The sequence below is a fragment of the Calypte anna genome, chromosome 1 (assembly GCF_003957555.1).
Source record: "Calypte anna isolate BGI_N300 chromosome 1, bCalAnn1_v1.p, whole genome shotgun sequence".
NCBI lineage: Eukaryota > Metazoa > Chordata > Aves > Apodiformes > Trochilidae > Calypte > Calypte anna.
The window spans coordinates 7,502,784-7,526,233 of record NC_044244.1 but is presented as its reverse complement, the minus strand read 5'-3'; the positions used below and the strand labels follow the sequence as shown (position 1 = coordinate 7,526,233).

The 23,450-nt window shown below is 41.4% G+C and overlaps 1 protein-coding gene and 1 long non-coding RNA gene across 2 annotated transcripts in view; one reads left to right on the top strand and one right to left on the bottom strand.

Moving 5' to 3' along the window:
• Nucleotides 1-3,214: 3,214 nt before the first annotated feature.
• Nucleotides 3,215-5,559, bottom strand: LOC115600439. The gene is made up of 3 exons (XR_003988960.1): nt 5,125-5,559; nt 4,626-4,895; nt 3,215-3,880 (listed from the first exon to the last, which is right to left on the bottom strand). It is a non-coding gene; the product is annotated as an uncharacterized LOC115600439 (long non-coding RNA).
• Nucleotides 5,560-5,767: 208 nt separating this feature from the next.
• Nucleotides 5,768-23,450, top strand: part of FAM107B (family with sequence similarity 107 member B) — a 56,529-nt gene continuing 38,846 nt past the window's right edge. The window contains exon 1 of the mRNA XM_030469173.1: nt 5,768-5,974. The gene's annotated coding sequence lies outside the window, so the exon portion shown is untranslated. The remainder of the gene's footprint in view (nt 5,975-23,450) is intronic.

Sequence of the window (23,450 nt, the reverse complement as noted above, 5' to 3'; positions counted from 1 at the left end):
TTCAGTTGTAGTGGTCTCTAGGGCTCCCATTAACTTCAACTAGTTCTTGTAAAATGAAAATTTGTGGGATTTCAGCTCTAAATTAGGCATCCTTATATATTCTGGTGATAGGCAATGGTTATTGATTACTTACTGCTGTCAGGTTTACCAGGATTCTGAGGTCCTGTGATGGAAGATGTGGTAGAGTCTCAATCCATGTGCATGTTCCACATGTATGTGGCCCATGGAAAGTTCCTGGAGTTCAAGCATTCCTACACAAAAGACAGAAAAAAAATCTACTTGGCACTTGCAATTTGCATGTGTTTTATAGTTCAGACCACGAAGCATATTCCTCTGTCTTTCCTTTCATGGGGGAATGAGCAGTTCATTATTTGCTTTAGAAGGAAACGATATGAGATTGTCTGCTCCAGTTGCTGTGAGGCCACCCTAAGTACAGTCTGCTACGAGCCTGTCATCTTCTGTAAATAAAACAGCTTGGCAATGGAAAAATTTGCCCAGCCTGCACAACCAACCAGATGTGTCCTGGTTGGAGGTAGGGACAGACCTCATCAGAGGCTTTGCCTCACGTTTTTCTGTGTCTCCAACAATTACAGTTGTATTTTTACAGACTTTTCTGTGTCATCCGAGGGAAAACTTTATAGGCCCAGTCCAAGTGAAATTCCTTGTGATCTCCATGGGAGCAGGAGCAGTTTCCAAGCCTTCATCAGGCTTTGCTGCTTCATCTCAGCTAGGAGGAAGGCAGAAAGGAGGGCTCAGTCTAAACCCATTTGAGGGCTGTGGCAATTTTAGCAGTGGTTTTAATTATGGATAAATGGATAAGGCTTTCTGTGTCAATCCTGACTCTGGAGAAGTCAAACAAGGAGAATTCTGGTATTATTCTCAGCACCTCATGGCTTTGGCTCTACAGCAGATGCCAGTGACATGTTGAGCCTGTTAAAAAGTTCTGTATTTCAGTTCTGAGCCCATCATATCTTTGAGGACTTGATTTCCCCCGAGAAGTGCCATGGAGTGCCATTCACTCTGTAATTCACTCTGTGTTTGTAATCTAAGGGATGTGCATGTCCATGGGCCCTATCTCCTTCCAGATCACACTGGGACACAGGCTCAGAAACCTTGGTGCCTGCTTCCCTATGCCAGGATCAATGGTGCAGTTAATGGTGTTAAAATAATGTCAGATTCCTACAATGAGATAAGAAGGCAAACACAATCTGTGGACAGCTAAGAAGGGCAAGATAGGGGTAGAAGGTGGACAGAAAACCATGACCCAAGCACAGATGTGGTTTTCTGACCTAATCCTGTGAAACATTTCTATTTTAGATGTCAATATCTAATTTTACCTGAAGATGAACCTTGTTTACTGTCTTCTATCTGCAGATTTTCAAACTGTGACATCAAGGAAGTCACAGTTATGTTTGCTGTTCTACTGGTCCAGGAACTGAGGCAAAATGACTTATTTCAGGTTGCCCAGACAGTCTGTAACAAAGGCAGTGCAAGAAGTTGGATCTTAAGAGTCTTAGTGATCAAATGAAATTCTGCTTTTGGAAGGTAAATGAAATCCCTTTTTTTCCTGGAGCCTGGGGAATGAGCATGTTTTGGATCCAACTGTGCAACATTAATCACACTATGGGATATTTGAGCCAGAGGTCAGCCACAGGGGGCCAACTATTAACATATGGGATTTATCTGTCTCCTACTTCCATAAAGATGCAGCCTGCTGGATAATTAAACTTGTGAGTGCCAGCATGGAGTGCAGTCTGGTTTTTTTCCACTGCTCTTTGTGATTCGATCCAGAACCATTTCCTTTCACTGTATGCTCAGAAGGGGAGGAAGCAAAGGTGGCATCCTGATCTTCATTACTAATACACAGGAAAACTTGGAGGAAATCCCTTTTATGCCCCTGGCTGTGTGAAGAAAACCCTGCAAACTCAAAAGTCATATTGTTCAGCCTCTATATAGATTTATACATCTATGTGCAGAGCAGATGTTTCTTTAGACACTTAACTGATGTTCCTGCAGAATTATGGTATGGAAAAATCTTCATAGCAACCTGCATTCCCGTTGATTTACTTTCATTTAATTAAAAATTTAGCAAAAAGCCAAGAACACCCAAACCATTTAAACTGAATATATTTGAATAAAGAAACCCACGTTCTCCTTTGATGCAAATCAATGCTTTTCTAGGTTATGCAGAACAAAAATACTGACATACAGCCACTGTTGGTCTCTTGTTTGTAAATGGATGCAGGTAACAGGGAGAGATGTTGACATTTGGGGTAAAGGAACAACATAGATCTAAGGAATTTCTGAGGAAGGCATCTAGCTGAAAGTTTTCAGGCCACTGCCTTAGAAGCACTGCCAGTAGCACTGCTTCCACTGCCAGTAGAAGCACATCCAGAAGCAATTAAACCCATTCTAATAGAGAAAACTAAGGTAGGAGGGATGAATCTCCCTCTGGGGGTACCTACCCCTCCCTCAGCCTACATGACCTGCTCAGATCAGATGTCTGCTTTCAGACAGCTAAAATTAAGGAAGGGGAAATCTCACAGCTGCTGACTCTGTACTCCACTTTGTCTCTACAGCAGTAAAATTCTTATTAGTATTATTTAAGGTTATATTATGGCAACACTCAAAGGCCAGGTATGGTGCAGGCACGGAGTAAAATGTAATTCCCTACCCCACAAAGGAGACAACTCAGGTAATTAATGGATGATTTTACTTTTAAATCTGCAGCTGGACTGAAAAGAAAAGGAAACAGCTACAGGCAATTAAAATATATAATACTTGATTCTTAAGTTACCAAGAAGCCAAATTACATCTACATATGTCCCATGACACTTATACAATAGAATGACTTTTGGCTATAACATTAATAAAAAGGGGATTCATCTTGCTAATTATTTCCAGTGCATCATTTTTTCTGGTCGTTGTTCTAAAGTGCATCCAGTTTATTCATGGTTTGGATTCCAGCATGCTGCTTTTCATTTAAAATAAAATAGTAATGTCTTACATTTATATCATTCATCTAGAAAGATCCCTGAGGTCTTCTTGAGTGCTTGCTGGAGTTTCAGTACCCACAGTGCTGGAGGAAGAAGGTTTGTCCTGAGTAAAATGCAGCTGTGGCCAAATTTCTGTATCACATGAACTACACACTGTAATTTTCATGTGGTCAAAAGGCACCAGGCACAAATGATGTGCCTTAAAAAAGGAAGGGGAACATTAAACCTTGACAACCAGGAACCCGAGTGGCTCACAGTTGAGCTGTGAGCTCAATTTAAGGCTATGCCTTAAATTACTTGTGAGATACTTGACTCAGAGTTATCATTTTACCACTATCTTCTAGGAAACACTGAGTACAGAAGTCAGACTCTTAAGTTAACAACTTCATCTCAGCCACTGCTGGTCAACAGATGTGTTCTTAGCAAGTCCTTTCAACTTTCTGCTTCTCCAAAATCTTCCTTTCTCACTTATGTCCAGCACCAGTTTTTAAATCCAGATACTGCCATGGTAACTTAGGGCTTGCAGGGCATTACAGTCATTTCATGGATCACAAACTGGGAGTACACCTGGGGAGGGACTTTGCTACATCTGGTGTAGCAAAGGGTACCACATAACCACATGCTTAGACTGAGAGTAACACCAAAACAAAGTACCAATCACCATAAAAAATGCCTGTGCTCCTTTGACAAGTCGTAACAAGATACACAGAAATTTTTAGTAGTTTCAGCAAGGCATTACATTCCATTTAAAGGTGTGGATGTGCAGGATCTGCTGGGGAGATGGTACCCATTGCAGCAAAGTAGTTGTCTGAGCTGAGGAAAAGTTGGGAAACACGGATGGAAAGTGTCAGATTTCAGAGCAGGCACAGCTGCCTGTGCAGTGTCTAAGGCAACAGAGATAAAAACTTGATCAGGACTGTGAAGTGTCTTCAGAATGCAAATGATTAATGCTTATGTACAGAAACAATACTGAGAGGTCCATAAGGTCAAGAATGCAAAAGATAGGGAAATCCTTTCCCTATCCAGCATTCCAGCTGGTCTTGCAGTTCATTTGCTTTGCTGTTTTTCAGTTCCCTGGTCATTTCCTCCTCCCAGCTCTTCAGATAGAGGATTGCTGACAGAAGAGGGAACTATTCAATATTTATACTCTCTCATTCATGTAGGGCACATCATTTTACTGTATTTAATAATAATAATAAAAAATTATGAGGTTTTTCTCCATACAGCATCCATGGGCTCCACATACAGAGCAAATATATCTCACAACACTCCTAAAATCAGGGCATCTGGAGAATGAAGTGTCCCATAACAAGAGCTGACACTGTGAGCATGAGCCATACAAATGGGTGCCCAACCTGTGATGCTGCCAGTGATATTTTGAGGAGATTTTTATAACTTTTCATTTGTTCACAGTATAGCTCTCATTATATATGTTGGTGCTCAGAGAAAAATTGAACCTGAACTGACAGTCCACCCATGTCCTGGATTTCAACCATTTCCTAGGTTTCACACAGGCTGACTTTTTTTCCAAGTGAAAGCACAGTTGCATAGAAAGACTTGAGCAGTCTTCTAGTACATAGCAGCACCAAAATGTGGGACAGGCCCCACAGAAAATGTATCTTTGCTTACCCATTTGCTCCCAATACCACACGGGAGTGGTGGGTCATTTAGGGCAGATTGGATGGAAACAGCACCATCTGCTGAACACCAACACCCTTCCTGCAGTGACTTCTTGGGGTTTGGGTTTTTGGAGGTGAAAGGTCTGTCTCTGTAATCCAAGAGATGCTGAATGCTCCTCAGCTCCTCAAGTTACTGGGCTATTCCAATCAGTCTGGAGCTTTCCATCCCTGGGATGACTCAGGTTGGTTCTGCCTCTTTGCTGTGATTCAATCATCAGCCCTGAAAAATTGTAAAATAGTCTTAATGATAAACATAAATCAATTCAAGTCAAGTATGCACACCAAAAGAAAAACACAGTTCATCCCCAAAGGTCTTTTCTTTTTTTGGGGGGTTCATTCCCAAAGTCAATGCACAGCATGTTGTGTCCCAGGCTGTCATGTCTCCATCACTTATTACTCCCTATGGAACAAGCTTTGGGGCACGCTGAAGCGTATTTTAGCAAACTAACCCATCATTTCATGGCCTCTTATTTGGATGGGTCCACTTGCAGGGTGGGGACTGATCCCTAGGGAGCAATCAGTGGAAATACCAACAGGGACAGGGGCTCCAGGCCACAAAAAGGGACAAGAAAAGACCTGGAGAAAGTTAAAAGAAGGCACAGCAGAACCACAGAGAATTATAGAATGTTATGGGTTGGAAGGGACCAAAAAAGATCATCGAGTCCAATCCCCCAGCCAAAGCAGGATCACTTAGTGTAGGTCACACATTCAGGTGGGTTCTGAATGTCGCCAGAGGAGACTCCACAACCTCAGCTGGGAGACTCCTCTTCCACGGAGAGCGGGGTGTTTCCTGCAGGTGAATGGGGCCACTCCAGAGGACCGAGGGCCCGGGCAGGCGTTTGAAATCCCCTCGCAGGCCCCAACGCGCGTTGCCCTTCCGTGGGAGGGGGGTGTGAGCCCGGCCGCAACCCCGAGGACACCAGGGCTGGCCAGGGCTCCCCTGCGTTCACCTCCGCCGTCACCCCACCTCTCACCCCGTTTTTCCCCTTTTCTCTCGGAATTTCCACCCAGCCACCCCAGATTTTTCCACGCCTGACAACAAAGGAGGCGGCCGGGCGGCCTCGGCGGTGACTCAGCGGCGGGCCCGCCCCCGGCCCGCCCCGCCGCTCCCCTCAGGCGAGGCCGGGCCGGCTCCGCTCGTGTGGCGGGGCCAGGCAAGCAGTCCCTTAGTCAGTCAGGCAGTGACCGGGGTGCTGCCGGCTTCCCTCTTTCCCTCCTTCCATCCTTCCCGCCGAGCGCTTTGGGCTTTCCCTCCCCTTGTTCCCCGCGCTGCCGGGCGGGGAGAGCCGCCCCGCCGAGGTAGGTTTTGTGTCTCCTCCTCACACAAAGGCGCGATGCTGGCGGGGAAGGACGGGACACCGGGAGGGCTGAGGGGACCCTGTGAGGGTCCGCGGTGTCAGGAGGGTGTGTGGGGGTCCAATCACCGCACCCCTCACGGCACTGAGGGTGCGGGGGGAAGGCGAGGCGAGAGGTGGCGGCACCCCCGGGCCGGGAGGGCTCCGGCAGGAGTGCCCCATCTCCCCTCCTTCATTCCCGAGGGGAAATTTGGGGAGTTAATGCCAAAAAGGGAGGGAGCCAAGGAAAAGGGTGCCTGGGTGAGCTGCCGGTCCCGCCTGTCGACCCCGCGGCCGCCCGCCGCTTGGCGGTTTCTCCCCGGTTGGCCGGGGCTGTGGGGCCGGTGGGGCCTTTGGGCTTCCCGGGGCGAAACTTTCATCCTCCGGTGACTTTTTTCCTGCGGTCGAGGCACCCCCGTGGCCTTTCGGGGTTCATGTGCTGCAGCCTGGTAGTGTGTCGGGTGTGTGTGATGTTGGATAGGAAGATGAGGTGGAAAAGGAAACCCAAATAAAAACATACGTATTATATTTCCTATCTATCCTGCTCTCTTACATGGGGATTCAGAGCAGCAGAACTTTAAGTGTGGAGGGTGGCTGTTTCCTTAGAAATCTTTTTAAAATCTAAAAGCTGTCTCTCTGCTTCTGTCCTTCCCAGTGCAGTTCTGTCAAAGTTTCCTTGAAGGGCTCCCAAAGGCCAAATATCCAGATTTTCCTTTGCGTTGAAGCTTGGTTCAGCTGGGCAGGGTAACTGCAGGGCTGAATGGCTTTTGGGGGTTCACCGGGGGAAGGGGTGCAGTGCAACTTAACTGCTTATTTGCTTCTTCTGTTGGATTTTTTTTTTTTTTTCATAGTTTAATGAGTTCTGGCATAAATCAATACTGTGGAAGTGCCGTGTACAGCCGTGGCTGATGCTGGAGCAGAGTCTGGGCAATGCTTGTAGCAAACTTGAGAGAGGGGCAGGAACATGCGAACTTTTTGGGTTTCGTTGGGAATTTGCATAGCCAAACAAAAATGCAACAAAAGGAGGAAGAGATGCTTCTGTGTGAGCAGAATGTGGTCGCTGTGCATGGTTTGTGGTGGGAGTATTGTTGAATAACTCTCTGGCACTGGCATTGCTCTGTGTTGTGGTACATATATGTATGTGCTAAATCCCGTAGCACTAATGAGGATGTTTAACTTTTGTTAACCTGGCAGAGAAGTAAGAGCGTGGAGGAACGTTGTTAAAAGTGCACATAATTGCTTTTGGATCTTGTAGGCAATTTGAGAGGAATTTTAACTGCCTGTAGGCTCCCTGAACAGGACACTGACAATCTCTTTCTTTATTGATTGCTGTTTTCCTAGCAATATATGGACAGACAGCGTGTACTATGTATGTGATAGGCACTTGCTTATTGTCACTGATATTTGCTAAGGGACAATAAACTATTGTTTGATAGGCTTTATATTAAGAACCACAAATGCCCTGTATGCCCTAAAAACAAAGCCTTTATTGTCTTAAAGCAACTGTGGGCCAATTTCACGCTTGATGTAATTCCACTGATGTCAGTGGAGTTTTGCCAGGGATGATTTTGGCAGGTGAAGTGTCACTTGTGTTTTTCAAAGTCAAAAATGCTCAAGAGTAATGTTGCTATTTTGCTTCCAGCACTTGAGTATTGTTAATTAAAATGGTATGCTGATCCTTCCTGAAAGTAAGGCATGGAGGTGGTAGAGTCATCTCCTCAGGTCCTCTACATACTTTTGCACTCACTTTCTCCTGTCTGCTTTAGATCTTATATCACTTAATTTACTCTTATTCCTTTTTCAGTCTCCATATCTTTTTTTTTTTTTTTTTTTACCTTCTTCTTTCTTTTTCAGTCTTGGCATCTTTTTTTCTATCTTCAAAATCAAGAGTTTCTCTGAACTGCAGGTCACCCTTGAGCATTTAAAGGTTTTTGAGACTGTGTTGAGCTACCCTATACCACAACTGCATGGCTGGGTAAGTGAGGAGCTGTGTGGCAGCTGCAGCCTGGGAGATCTTTCTTGCACATGCACACACATCTTCTTTACAAGCTGATGGCTTTGGTCAGTGCATTTGCTGAAGTGGCAAATTGTTTGACAGAGTCATGCAGTGGAATGGCCAGGCTTGAGAGAGATTGATTGAGTGTAGACTGTGCTGAGGGACTCACTGTTTTTTAAATGGTGCCATACTTGTGGCTTGTAGAAAAAACTGGTTTTGAGTACACCCCTTCATAGTACCAGCAGGGACAGGAAAATTAAGTTATAAATTATAACACAAGAAAAAATGGAGAAAGATAGAAGTAAATATTCTTGTTTACTCATCCGTGGGAAGAAGAGTGGAACTGCTTAGCCAGTAATTGGCTTTAATAGAATTTCAGCTCCATCAAACTTAAAAAAAATATTTTATTGAATAGAACTAAGTTATCTTTACATGCAGTTAGTGGTATTAAATACAAATGGCCACCTCCAGGGCTGCTCTGGTACTGGTAGTTCTAAAGACAGCAAGTTTCAGTGCTGTTTTTGTGTCTGACATCTTTGTGCTGTACAACTTTGGATTTATTTGCATCTCATAAATGCACAAAAAGAACATGTCAGACACAATTCACAGCTGATTCTGTTCTGACATTTTGAGAAAAGCAAGCATTAAAGATCAGAATTAGGCAACTTTGGAGAAGAAAAATGTGCTTAATGCTTCTTTACTGCAGTGACTAAAGTTTATTCTAGTTTTAACCAGACCTAACATGTTCTTGAGTATTAGTGAAAGTATTGTTTGTAGATTAACACAGGTGCAAACATGCTAACCTGAACAGAGAGCTGAAAATTTGATAGGATTTTTTTTTTTTTTCTGTGAGGAAGGTAAATTGGCTGGCTAGAACTACATTTCTCAGTGATACTTCCTCTTTCCATACCTTGCATGTTCTTCTCAGGGTTAGCTCTGTGTGCACTTTATTATATGGTCTCCTGAACTGTTGGCTAGTGCTGAAATGAAACAACATCTCCTGGCACGAAGGAAGAGGAGAAGAGAAGAGCAAAAAGAGGCTTGGGAGGAAAATCAGTTTGATTACCTGGCTATGATGCAATTAGTGGCCAATTTCTGCTTAATCCATCTCAACCACAGAAGGGAAGCCAAGGCTTTGCAGAACCAGGGGAGTCATGACAGCACCAGGACTGCCTGTCTGTGACCCCAGCATGAGATGATGGAAGAGTGAATTCCCAGCCTGAGAGAACAGGCTTGTGCTTCACTTTGAAGGTGATACCTAAGGGGGTTGGTGCTCTTACTTCTGCTGCACGCAGACTCTCTTCTGCTTCAGGGTGTGGGTGCAAAGGGCTGTGTTCATTGCATGGCAGAGGGGAGGTGAGTGTGGCAATTCTTTTGTGGCAGAAGTCTTACAGGAGTGCTGTGAGCCAGAAGCACTGACATCTGCAAGAAAAGGAAGGATGTGGTCAAACTGAGCCTTTTCTTCCTCTTTCTGTATAAGTCAAACACAGGAGGATACCTGCTACCTGTTTTGTCACACTGGAAAAACACTTTGCCTTCTGGCACTGTGTTGGGTGGCAGACTGTTGTAATTGTAGTCTGTTGTAGTTTCAAGTTGAGTTTCGAAACACATTTCTTTTGTTTAGACTAAAGCTATAAGTTGTTCATTGAAGGGTAGGAAACTCACAGGTAGGAGAGAAGCGTTGTGTCTATAAAAGAATAAACCACATAGGTTTTGGAGTGATTGTGTGCTGTGCTGTGCTCTGTCCACTGCTCTGTGTCACATTTTAGAATGACATTTGAAATCAGTAGTTACTCTAGTTTTTTAGTGAGGATCTACAGCTGAAAAGGGCAGGGTTTGTGCTGGCTTGGTACAGTTTGCTTTCTAGTATACATCTAGTCTGGCTTTGGATTATCTGAGTTGTCAGCAGATCATCAGCTTGCTTAGATGGGACAAGGATCCTAGCTAGCATCATGATGAGAGCAGGGAGCACAAATGCAATAACCTTTGCCTTATTTAGCTTTATTTATCGTAGAAGCAAAACTCCTGGATTTGCTTACATTTTTAAAATTTCTCTGGCAACCTGAAGCTAGAAGATTGCCTTTTGTGCAAATTCATGCTCTTCAAAGAGAGGGACAGCATATTCTCTTAGGAACAGTGACAACTTCCTTTCTTTTAGATGAGATCATTTTCTTTATTATTACATTATTACTGCAGTTTCAGGCAGTGTATGTGCTTGCAAGATCAACTATAAAACCTCTATGGTGTCATTCAGCAAGTTTCAGCCTCTTACATATACTATCATCTCAGCTGCATTAAAGTCCTATAGAGAGCTATATTTATGATAATGAAGCATGAAACCTGCTCTTGTTGTAAGGAGTGCTTTAATGTCCTGGACAAGCAACCTTACTGCTTGTGGTGGGATGGGTCTTATTTTTTTACCTTGTACACAGGAATTATTCACCTTTCCTGTAAGCTGGAGAGCTGAAAGCCACAACTTCAGCCCCACCTGGGGTGAAGCAGTCCCTTAGCTTTGCAGTGTAATATATTCTAGAGAGGGCAAACTGTCTTGAAATTTTGCTATTGTGTAAAGGAAAACTTGAATATTCAGAGTTTTCCTGTCCATGTCAGAAGGGTGTTTGGTTCACCATGCTTGCACCCACTGGTACTGCCTAACTCACCAGGTCTGGTGGTGTCTGTTCTGCATGGACCCACACGCTGCCAGTCCAAGGTATTTCCATAGCAGTGGCACTCAGTGGGTCTTTTGATGGGTTGGTGAGAGGAGGATGATGGTGGGAAATAACAGAATGATTCTTTTCATTCTTTGCCTGTACAGTGAATGGGCATTCATAAAACCTCATGTATATACACAGGCTTTTGTTCTGGTGCTAATAATAAAACAGAATTCACAGCTCTGAGCAGCCAAGGTGATGTAATGAGGAGTGGGTCAAGACCATTTGTCTGTGCATAACCTGCACTCTTGATCTAGGCCAGTGCCTGTCCTGGATGCTTCTAAACAAGATGTAGAGATTTCAGGGGAGCTGGGGTTTATTCTGTCAGATGGGTGGAGTGTATCTTTAGCTGAACAGAGCACTTAAGGATGAGGGTCAGAGTGAGTTGTTTTGTGTGGCTTTGTGTGTGCTTATGTAACCATAGAGGAGAAACATCGTGTTTAGTTCCTCTTGAGAGCAAGGACTTTAGTTTGAGCCAAAGGAAAATTTCTTTTTCCTGGCAGAATGAATTGCTGAGCAGCCCTTGCAATATATGCAGTGCCCTGCTGTTTGAACTAAAATACATCTCTGCTACCTCAGTTTCCTCTTAATTGTCACTGGAGGGAAAAAGATGGCTTGCTGAGTATCCCTCTGTGTTACTGCCCTTCAGACTTGCTGTGGTAACTGAGTTCCTCAGTGCCCTTCAAGGAAGAATGGATGCCTGGGCTCAACCTGAGATGCAGTTTGGGCTTGGCTGTTGGTAAAGGAAGAAAGCCAGGTTTTTTTGTGTTGTTGTTGTTTTTTTTTTTTGTTTTGGTTTTTTTTTGTTTTTTTGTTTTTTTGTTTTGTTTGTTTTTTTTTGTTTTTTTTTTTTTTTTTTGTTTTTTTTTCATCTGAAGCCCCTAGGATTAGAGGGGATTGTTTTTGTAGAGGATAGTGAGGAGTTTGGCTGGGTTATGATAGTCTTTGCATTATATATGATTTTTTTCTTCCATCCTAAAGCTTTTCCAGGTAACTTGTCCTTGGATGAGCTATGCCATACAATGTAAGTCATAGTACATATGTTTAACTTGCATAATACCTTGCACATTCCTGCTGGCCCCTGAAAACAGTCTGGCAGATATTTATGGCCAGATTTGGGTGTCTTAAGAGGATGGAGGAAAGGATGGGGAGTAAGTTGCGGCGGTTTGGGTGTTTTCTTTGGTTTTAAAATGCTGTGCTGTTTGAATTCTTGGTGTCTGCTGTACAAAATTCTTAATTGCTGAAGCATCTGCATGTCAAGTTTTAGTAAAATGTGTTTTTTGAGCCTTTGTTTTTTCTCCCTTAGAATTATGAAAGAAAAAAGGCTCTTTAGCTGCTGAAGCACAGTGCTGTGATCTGTTTTACTTTCCTGTGCTGCTTCTGTGTGGATGGAAAGCTTTGTTTTAGTGCTTAATTCTTTTGACTGCCATCATCTGGTAGCATAGAGGGGAAGGGCTCTATTTGTAATGCTTGTTCTGTGCACTCACAGGCAGGAGTTTAGTATGAACTTTAGGGCAGAGGAGTGTGTGCTATCAAAGAGCCAATTCCTTCTAACACTGACTGAAATTCAGTTACTGAGAAGTCCCATCAAATTGGGCACATGGATAAAATGGTGTTTCCTCAAGTGACTGCTCTAAAGGATTGTTTTGAGCCCTTCCTCTCATTTTGGTATAGGATCTTAATTTCTTTATCACAAGTAATATCATGACTAGTAGAATTATGTGTTGAATTTTGAGCTGTGGTGAGTTCCTTTATTTCTTTTTAAATCTTTAATGATGAAGAAGCCTCAGCTGATTTCCTGTCCAGGCTTGATATAGAGGACTTGATATTTGTTTTTTCTCCAGGATATACTTTGGTTTAGGGCATTTTTCCCTTCTAATGGGAAGCTTAATAATTGTCTGCCAGACCAGCCAAAAATGAAGTTACTTTACTTGCTAAGTGCAGATATCTAGAATATGAAGCCAGGTAAAGATTAGATTCACACAGCACCAGATTACAAATGCTAGCCAACAAAACATTGAATATCAAAGATAACCCATTACTGTAAAAGCAATGAAACAAGGAGTTCTGATACCATCCCTACTGGATATTTTCACCCTGGAAGAGGACTGGAAAATACTTGGAACTCTAAAATGTGGCCATTCAGATTCCCAAGATTGAATCTCCTTGTAATAAACGTACTGCTTCTTTTTTTGTAAAACAAAGAACACTGCCTGCTATGGTTAAGATGCCACAAACTCAGCATAGAGTGTCTTGGTTTGCTAAAGGGGAACTTAGAAATGTTCTGCAGAAGTAATAGAAGAGAGAGAATGTGAAAACTTCAGCTGTTTACAAAAATCAAAATAATTCCTGCTAATGTGGTTAAATGAGGTAATTTCTGCTTAGAATTTTACAGTTGTGTATTTGAAAAACAAACTGTCAGAGCAAACAAATCGTTCCAATATCTATTTAAAGTAGATAAATATTTGTTATTCTCCTTCTTTTACAGATTGGGAAACAAAAGCTGAATTAACTTGCCTACAGCTATAACTTATTATTGCAAAGATAGAACTTGAACTTGGGACTTTCAAATAAGGGAAAAACAAACAGGATGAAACATTGCAAAAAGACACATAATGAAAAGATAATATAAACTTTGTATTTCAAACATAAACTCACTACCCCAGTGTAGAAATAATCCTGTAAAGGCCTTTAGGCAAGTAGACAGCCTAGAAAGCTGATGCTTACTGAGAACAGGATCTGCTTAGACCATGATCATTACCTTACATGCCAATTTTGTGTGTCTTCTATTACCCCATTACACTTGTTGATTCTGAGAGAATTCCTAAAGACAAACTGGAATTAAAAATTAATTTTCAAATCATTGAAGATCAAATAAGGAGCACCAGGTGAATAATGTTTCATCTTTATTAGCTGCAACAAAATCATCATGTTGGAGATTTCCTTTATCTCCCAGAGAACTTAGTGTGAGTCACCTGAAGAACTTGTACTAAATGTGGAAATGTCACTGACTCAAAGACAAGTGATTGGAATTGTTTCACAGGATGTCACTGTCTGCAGTTTCATTAAACTGAAGGTTTTCCCCTGTGCTGGTCAGTTGGGCTGTTTTTTGTGATCCAGAGAACTTACACACACAAAAAAAAAGAGTCATGACCTTTACTTTATTATTTTTAATGGAAATGATGTATCTTAAAGCACAATACATTTGCTTCTCCAGCTTGCATGCTGGAGGGGGTGGTAGAACTCCCACAGTTGCTACAGCACTTCAGTATTTTGGGAGACCAGTGTGGTCCTGTAACAGGGTTTGGGATCCTCCCCCCACCCCCTTTTCTGCAGATGCATTTGGGAATTAATTCATTGCAGTACATAGGGTTTTCAGGCAGTGCCTTTGTGTCACTGATGGAAACTGAGAGGGAGTTCTTAGTGGTGTTTCTGTACAAGTTTAGGCAATTTCAGACTTTCTTAATTATAACTTTGTTTCTATACATGCAAAGTTAAAAAGCAAAGCTGACTTCTTGTAGTTTTCTAGACTTCTAAATGCCTTCTGTACTGGATGTTGTTTGAATTGGATTCTTTTGCCTTAACTGTTCTGTTTGCTTGTGATTCATGTGCTTGTGAACTAGCCAGCACTTGACTAAAGAAAACCTAACATAAATAAATGATAGTGCATGCTAGAGAATCAAAAGCTCCTCCAGTGAGCCATGGTGCTCTTTAAAGCAACTTCAAAATCTTTCTGTAAACCAATTGTTGAATGAAGAGTGGATGAATGGAAGTTTAAAAGCTTGAATCATTGAAGTTTGGGACATTTGAAGCCTAGACTAGATTTAAGTGTTATTACTTTGAAGTCTTTAATGGCAGGGGAGAAGAGCATTTTTAAAGTTTTTTTTAACATCTTTAATCTTTCAATTATAAACTCCTTAAGCTTTTATAATTTAATATTGAGCTTGAAGTTTACAGGGTAGGTTTGACACTGGAGCAGGAGTATTGACATACTGTGCAAATCTAGGGTGGTCATCTTAAATTATCAGATTTCTTTGTTGTCTTCCTCTCAGCTCCAACAATTTAATCTCTACTGTGAATATTTTAAAATTTTGTTTGTTTGCTTTTCCTCCTGACAGGCATATCTTCTATATCTCTTTTGTGGAAGGGCTGAATTTACAATGCAATTAATTCCTCTCTTCTTCACCTAAGTAGTGTTTCTGAAGAATATAAATCTTTTTCTCCAGGGTTAGCTGTTTTGAAGCTGAAAACCTAACTTCAGAAGTTAAAGGCCCTCAGCTGAAATCAGGCTAAGTTTTGCTCATGTGTGCACTCAATACAAGCAAGCAGCTTCCAGCTGTTTGTCACTCAAGTGGCTCCAACCTTTCTCCCAACCCTGTCCTGGGCTTCATGTGTTTGATTTTCATAGGCAGGGCATAAAGCCCAGAGCAAAGCTGTGTGTATTTATCTTCCAGAGCCAATTGATGATGCTGAACTGCATCTGGGTCTGTGCCTGATTCTGATCTAAACTTATGAACAAATTAAAAAAAGTAAATAGCTGGAGAGACTTTCAATGATAGGATTTGTCCTCAACTGAGTGACTGGCCTGGGATTAAGCTGGATTTATTCTCTTTGCATCAGAATTAGACCTTGTTTTTTTATCCCATATAAGACAATTTATCAAAAGTTTTTGGTTTTCTTAAGTGAAAGATGCTCTAGTTTATAGGTGTCAATTAGGTAACTGGTGGATGATGGTAAGTTTGTGAAATAACCTTGCAAGAATTTGAAATCTTAATCATGTTCATTACAAAGATGTTTTTTTAAAAGTTTTACCTGCTAGAAGAGGAGGTCTTTGAAGTTAGACCTGAAAGAGTTCGGGCTCTGGGGGCCTTTTTTTATTTTTTAAATTTTCACCTTTACAGACAGGTACAATATACTTGACCTTTTAATGTTTGTGGTATATCTGTTTGTATCATTTGTATTTCTGCTACAAACTGAAGCTGAGAACTTTCTAGATGACCTGCCTATGATGTGCTCACCAGGAACCTTTCACACCAGCATCACAAGCTTGAGCTCTTTCAGTACTGCAGAACTAAATCCCTGATGTCTGCCAGGTCACATGTAGGCAATGAGGGGAATCCTCCAGTTTTATCCTTCCATGTTTGTTTGTTTGTTTTAACCTGCTTCCAAAGGCAACTGATTCTGGCAGCACTGGAACGAGCCCTGTCAGAACTCCTGGCTGGAGTATTTAATTTCTCAACCACCAGTTTACAGGAAAATTAGGTGAGTTTTGTATATTGGAGGCTTTAAACGTTTTACGAATTTGGCTGAAACCAGCCAGATCTTATGAGAAGGGGTAAAAGTGCACATTTAAACTAACATATAAGAAGTCCAAGAAGGTAATTTAAGTTAAATACCTGACTCTGTCCTATATTTGTTTCTTGAGTATGGAGCAGTCTCTGGTTATATTTTTGCAGCTTACCTTTTCCCTATGGCTCTTGCAGTCCAGCTCTTGCAGTATGGCTTTGCTCTAGAGCCAAGCTGATATAACCAAGATATGGGCATCAGAATAGTGTCCTAGATTCTGTCTTCTTTGTCTCTACATGCTTTACAACATGGTTGCTACGTTTTTAGAAAGCTTTTTGTGCAAGCAAACCACACCAATTTCCTTCAGCTCTAACAGTCATTTGGTGGGTAGCTGAGATGGGGAACTGTAGATAAGCTTTCATTCTTGCTAACTTTCTCACCAGTGAACCACATGAAAATTTTGTGAAGCTGAAGATGGGGAAGAACCCCTATATATTTCAGTCCCCTTATTTGGTTACAGCTCTAAAGGCATAATGTTCATTTATCACTTCCTTCTAGAAGCTTTTTGTAACTGGATGGGCATGTGAACTGCGAAGTCTTCAAAATTAGTATGGGTAGGAAAATTTTTATTTCAAATTGCTACATGTTTGCCATTAAGTTGAAAGACTAACCATTGAATTCAACTTACTGCTGGGCTGTATCACATAAAGATAAAACAGACTTTCCATGGAGTGGAAACAGACACAGTACTATGAAATTTACTGAGCCCACAGTGAATATATGTTAGCTGGCTTTGGTGGTTATTTTTTTCCTTGTTTGTTTTTATTTTGCAGTCAAGGATCCTACTGTAAAGCAATTATTTTTTATCAGTGGCTTGTAACATCGTGTAGGATCAGTCTTTACAAACTTTGCTATCTTCTCTTGCTGCAGACCTGAGTTTGGGTTCTGGCTGCATTACCTCTGCTGGCCAATAACCACTTTTTTGTCTGATGCTCTTCCCAGTGCGTGAGTTTGCCTAGTGAGTAACACATGAAAAACAAATATAACAACGGTTGATACATTTGGCCAGCTTGTAGAGTTTAAGGATCTCTTTATTTTTTTTCCTACTCCTGCCTTTTTTTTTTTTTTTTGGAACTTACTTTCTTAATAAAACATTTCCCCTTAACCTAGGCAAGGTTCTTTCCCATTTCATCTGCCTGTTAGTCTTCCTATGGGGATGGTTCTCTTGAATAATAAATTTGAGTTTATTTTTGCTGTAGCATTTTTATCTGGCCCTTGCTGGATGTTACATAGGGATTTTTTGTGGTTGTGGTTTGTTGTTGTTTTTCTTCACTTGTTTTTTTGTTTGTTTTGGTTTGTTTTTTTTTTTTTTTAATGAAGGTTAAGGACCACATTCTACAGGGGAAAAGAAGAATTATATTGGAAATGTACCATTTACTGCTGTCAATAAAATTTTAATTAACTAAATGCTCTGTCTGGCCTCTTGCCCATGTGAGAAACAGAAATCAAAGAGACTGTCCAAAGTCCTTATTACCTGTTACCAAAGATCCTTGTGCATCCATTCACATTGCCATCCCACAGTGAAGGTGAAGAAATGTTGGCTAATGAGTCTCTATATGCAAAGAAATCCTGGTTATTCAGGTTACATGCTTCCCAAGAGTTGCACTGGTGGCCTTAAGAGTTGCATTTGTCAGGCCAAGTTGTATTTAAAATCATCCCTGTATGTACAGAAATTATGCATCCCACAGCAGGACTCCTGTTGGCTTTGCCTGTGAGGTCTGCTCAGGGTTCTCTTGATATGTGGGATGCTACCTGCAGAATTCCTTGGGGAAGAAAATTCCTCTTCAGCAATGTCTGTGCTTTGCTTCTTTCTACACCATTAGCCTGGTTCGTGCTGCTCAGTACCCTAAGTCAGGATTTAAACTGTCTGAGCAGGTATTGGGCAGCTGGGCTGCCCACACAAATGGAGGCTCAGGAATGAACCTCCCTGCACCAAACCTGTGTGAGGTTTTTGGTAGTTCTCTTTATTTTTTCTTTTCCTTTATAATTTTTTTTTCCTGGAAAACAGTAACTGTCTTCCCAGGTCTCCAGAAGGGAATGAACTGGTATTGGTGCTGCCTGCAGGGACCTGTCCTTTGGGTGCAGTTACAGTGATGGGTGATGAGGAGTGAAACAACAAATCAAACTGCCTTGGTTTACTTTTTCTTCCTGTTTGTTTTTAATCTCCAATCTTCAGGCTCAGTCAAAGGTGATGCAGAGCTGATTACACACAGACCTGGAGGTGCAACGTTTAAACTGTCAGAAGGGAGACTCTGTGCTGCCTGAGATGATGTGGTGACTTGTTAGGTCCCCATCAGGCTGTCCCTGTGTTACTGTCCCCTTCCAGAGCCCAGCAGTTGGAGCTGGAGTCACAGCAGTCCCCAGGTGCCATCTTGTACTGTATGAGGGGAGCACCCACACTGTGCAGCCCTGGCCCCCTGTTCCTCTTGGTTGCAGGTTTGGTGTGATCCTCCCCAGAGCATCCTCCTGTGGGCTCCTGCTGGGGGATTGTGGGGCCCTCTCTCCAAAGGGGCACCCACATCACCTGTCACAGGAACCAAGGGGATTATGCTCAGGTTGCTGGCAGACAGGGATGAACTCCAGGCAGCTTTTATTTCTGAACTGCAGACACTGTCAGAGAGTCTCCCAGGACAGCTTTTCATTGGTGCCATTGTTGCAAAATTGCATTTTTAGTAGCTGTTTTCATGATTTAAAAAAAAATAAATAAATTGTACTGTGAATCAGAATGACTTATAAGAAGTGCATATGGAGGGTGACTCTCTGAGGCAGGGTATCTCTCCCAAACCCCTAAAGCATTTGAGGCTTACTGCATGTTGGCTGTTCTGAGCTGCCTTACATCTCTCTGTCCCAGAGGCAAGTTTGTCACAGCTGATAGCAGCCTCGTGTAACAGCCAGCAAAGGGTGTGGGGGAAAAGGAAACATCATCCTGGAATCCCCACTCTGCAGATGGAGAGCCCCGTGACCACTAAGTGGGAGACTGCTGAGAGTCAGGGCTGTTCCTTGGAACACAGGAAAATCCATCATCTTCTTCTAGCCCATTTTTTTCATTTTTTGGTTCACCACTCAAGTTAAAATTCCTTTTAAATGCTGTTTATGTATGCAGCTTTAAAAATGTGGGAAAGGCTCTTTTGTAGCAGGCTGTAATGTAGTGCTGGTAATTATTTCAGAGATAGCCCCTGTGTTGCCTCCTGCCTTCTCATCTGTCATCGGCTCCCTCCTGTGTTTTGTGAAGTTTTTGCTTTGCTGCTGACTGTGGCACTGCAAAAAGTGGAGCTCAGATTACTGCTGAACCAGGTCTGATCTTGTTAATAGAAACCTTCCTGCTCCAAATCCTTTTGCACTCATTTTTCTTAAGTCATAAATTTTTTTTCTGTTTGAACTTCATGAAAATAAACCAAACCCCTCTCCTGTGTTAGTTACTAAACACTTTGATTCCTTTCCCTGTTTTTGTTTCATATTATTTACTTAACTGCTGCTGGAGTAGGTTTGGGGGTAAAAAGACACTTTCTTATCCAAACAATTTAAGTTTTTCATAAAGGGAGATGTATAACCAAACTCTTTGTGAAGTGAGTTAAACATTCATTCGAGCTTTCAATAGGAAGTGTGGATCATTTCAAAAGGAAAATTTGGACATGATGGAGTATGGATGTGATAATACTTTTCAGCAGCTGTGGAAATAAAGGAAAACATCTGACTGGTTCTGGCATAAGCTTGCATAAATTTATAAATTAGGGTGCATGCATAAGATCTCATGGGATGGAGTGAATTTTTGCAACTGCATGTAACAGTGAGCAGTGTGCAAGCATCAACCCGTATTTACAAAATCCTCCTGTAGGTGTATTTTATTTTTTTTTTTACATTTAAAAATTTTTTTCCTGAGGCAAAGATGCGCCAGAATCTATTGTAGATCTTGCAAAGTAAATTCCATCTCTTTTGTATTCTTGTTTTCTTTTTTGGCTTTCTCTGCTCTTGGCTAATCTGCTAGTGATGCTTAAGTTTAAAGGGACCACAGTTGCACAGTTATTCATGTGAAAGAAAAAAATGTGTATGTTTTTTCTCTGAACTCTTGATGTTACCCTTGTTTTTTGAGTTGGCATGATATAATCTAAATTATTTTGGCAGGTTTTTAAAATGGTCAGTCTTGAACTTATGCAGCAAAAGCTTCTGTATCTTGCCTTCAGAATTTCAGCACAGCCATGATTACTGCAGAATAATTTGGGTATGGGTTCTCTCCAGTTCCTGTGTGTGACTTTTACAAGGAACTGTTCATGTTTAAAAAAAATAACGAGAAACAATAAGATATTTTGGCCCTGCAGAATCAGTTCTCTGTACACATTCAGTAAGTGCCTCTTATTGAGATCAATGGTTTCCTGTGTTTTATTAGCACACCAGTTTCAGCTGGTGCTCTAATCTCACGTTTCTTTTTATAACTATTTTATAAGGAGAAGGACCCAGTTAAACCAGTTCAGGTTTCTCTGTCACTGTGCTGTTACCCTTGCTTGCATTCTAACATGCCTGTCTTGTCTTGGCTGGCTGCTGCCTTCTCAAGCCTCCTGGCATTTCAGCAATTGCCCAAAAGCTCCCTCCAGTCATTCAGCTGTATCTTTTTGACCATCTCTGCATCCTTTTATTCTGATGTGTACACAAAAGCACTTAATACCGTGTTTGCTTTCTACATTTTAGCCAACAGAGGCTGAGGTTACAAGGTGGTTCCACCTCTGTGCAGGACTGAAATCTCCCAGCCAGAACCTCCTTGCCTCCCGCTCTCAGGTCCTATGCAATTTCTGCCTCCTGTGCCAGCTGCCCAGAGCAGGGCTGGCATAGGGAGGTGGAAAGGAGAGGGGGAAAGCAGGTGGCAGCTACTTCTGCAGGGCTATTAGGACAGCTTCTGCTATCTGATCTAGCAGCCAGGTGGTTTCTTTTGCTGCCAGTAAAGGTGAGGAAATAAAGTAGGGAAGAAAGAGAGGCCATCCTGTATCTGCAGCAGCCACTGCTCAAATGCAGGGAGGTGGGCTGTGACAGGAAGAAAAGGCAGACATCAGCTCTTGGGACAGTGTGGCTCTTGGAGAATCATTTTCTGCTTCTTCAGGGAAGAAAAATGAAGTTGAGCAGAGCCTGAAGACTTTCTGCTGGACATAAAGATTCTGGTGTGTAGTAAAAGCAGCACTGCTGTGGCCTCCACTCCTCTGATAATTCACTGGGAATTCTGTGAGGTATGGAAGCATCGACAATGTTTGTGCCTTTGTCTAAAAGCATCCTACTGGTGTTCAGATGCAGGAGTCTTGTCCAAGGTGGGGTCAGAGGAGTGTAATTCGGATTCTCTTTTGGGGATTTAAGCCTTAAGTGCTAGCTGTTAAGTCAAAATTGGCAAAGACCTGTTTCAGGATGGAATGTCCTATGATTTCAGTTTTGTCCACTTTGGCATCTTCTTTTGAGTATTTTGTTTAATGTGTGTATGGGAGTACATCTTTAGGATTGTGTATCTTGAAACATTAATTTAAACTGATTAGAAATACATGAAAGTAAAGGGGAAAACCCCCACTTATCTACTAGTAAATATAAAATAAATGTGTAGTTTAGCCATAATGAATTATTCAGTCTAACTTAACCTGACCTAAGGTCCTCAAGGCTTTTTCCCCCTGCCTTGAACATTTGTGACCTGTTAAAATTTACCAATGAAGAGGTTGGAAACAAGTTTTTATTTTATAAACAAGCAAAATTTGACAGTAGTTTTTGTGTCAAATTCAGATATATATTTACTTATTTTTTGCTTTTACTTCATCTATTTCATTCAACAACTAGTTATTTCAGTTCAGTAAGTAGCTATTCCAAAACTGAGAAGGGGGATGAAGAGCCAGGAGTATGGGATAGAAAAGGATAACTTCTGGTTCTAAAACCTGGAATCAGGTCAAAAAATAATCAAACCACTAACTTTAGATAATAATTAGTTTTATAAATTTGACCTGTAAAGAAAATATATTAGTGCCTAGCTTGCTTCAAGTGATTTTATCTAAGAAAATCAGTTTTGCTTTGATGGTCTTCTGGACTTCACTTCCTTCTTTTAATGCAACCTTGACAGGAATAAAATCTGAAAACATGTTCACTTAAAACATCAGAAGAACTGAGTAATTTTCCTGGTGTAATAAAGAATTAGAATATGTGTGTTGTATGTGACTAATTAGTGGTATAATTTATCTGCCTCTTCACCAAACAGAAGGCTCATGTTACAGCAACCCTTCTGCAGAGAAGAGCTGAAACGTAGAAGATGCCACAAATATTTAACAATCAAGACTTCTGCTTAAATACTTTTCACTGTTAGCACGTGTTCTTTTTGTAGAATACAAATCAGCTCCAGTGTTTCCTCGTCTGATGTGTCTTGTTGAATCCTTTTTATCTGAGTGAAAAATGGAGTTACAGGCTTTGGAGCCTGTGTGTACTTTGCTTTTGATGTAAAACATTGAAAACCACAAACTGCAAGCTTTCGATATGCAGAATTTGCACCTGGCCATGCAAGAAGGTATTTAGCATGGGATAGTTATAGATTCAGCTGGTATGGACCCATTATTTATGATTATTTTGGCTAGTCCTTCAGTGCTGAGCCTTCTGTGCTTCTTTCCAGTACCCACTGTGACCCCCTCATGTGTTTTTTTGGCTCACTGGAGGAAAACTCATCCTTCTTTGCATACTTGCTCAGTAAGTAAAGAAAATAGGTATGAAGTACACTGCATCCTTCCAAAGCTGTTACAAGTTCCCCACCCCATTTATTATTAATATTTGATATCAACAAAATCACAGTAGGTTAAATAGCATTTTTAATTCCAACTGGATGTTATTGTACCTGTGTCCAGGTGGTATCTGAGGACATTTCTGGATAAATACAAAGCATAACTGATGGGTGAGGGAAGAAGAGACAGTTAATGAGTTTATAAAGTAAAATATTGACAAATGACATTCTTTATGATGGAGGCTGAGGAAGGAGGAGATCAATTTATGCAAAAAGGCTTACATACTAATTATGGATTAAAACTTGTGGTTTAAACAATGGGATTTAATTTGTTAGCTGAATTAGGGTTTTACAGTTAAAGTAGTGGACTCGACATTCAAGTCTTTTGAAGGGTAGTTAATAATACACATGCCTTCTCTGAGAAGTCAAGGTTCACTGAAAAATTAACCAGGGTTATCAAATGAAAACATATTTTTATTTGCTTTGCAAGTTAAAACAGCAGAATATTTCAGCATCAGTAGTACCCACCTTCTATTAAATTGTTTAAACATCAAAAGGCTTTCACTAATGATAAGTTTTCCTTTGTTTTGCCTGGTCCACAATTAATTTTGGTCCTTGAATTCTGCTTATGGCTGTTTTATGTGATAACATTTTTTGTAAAAGA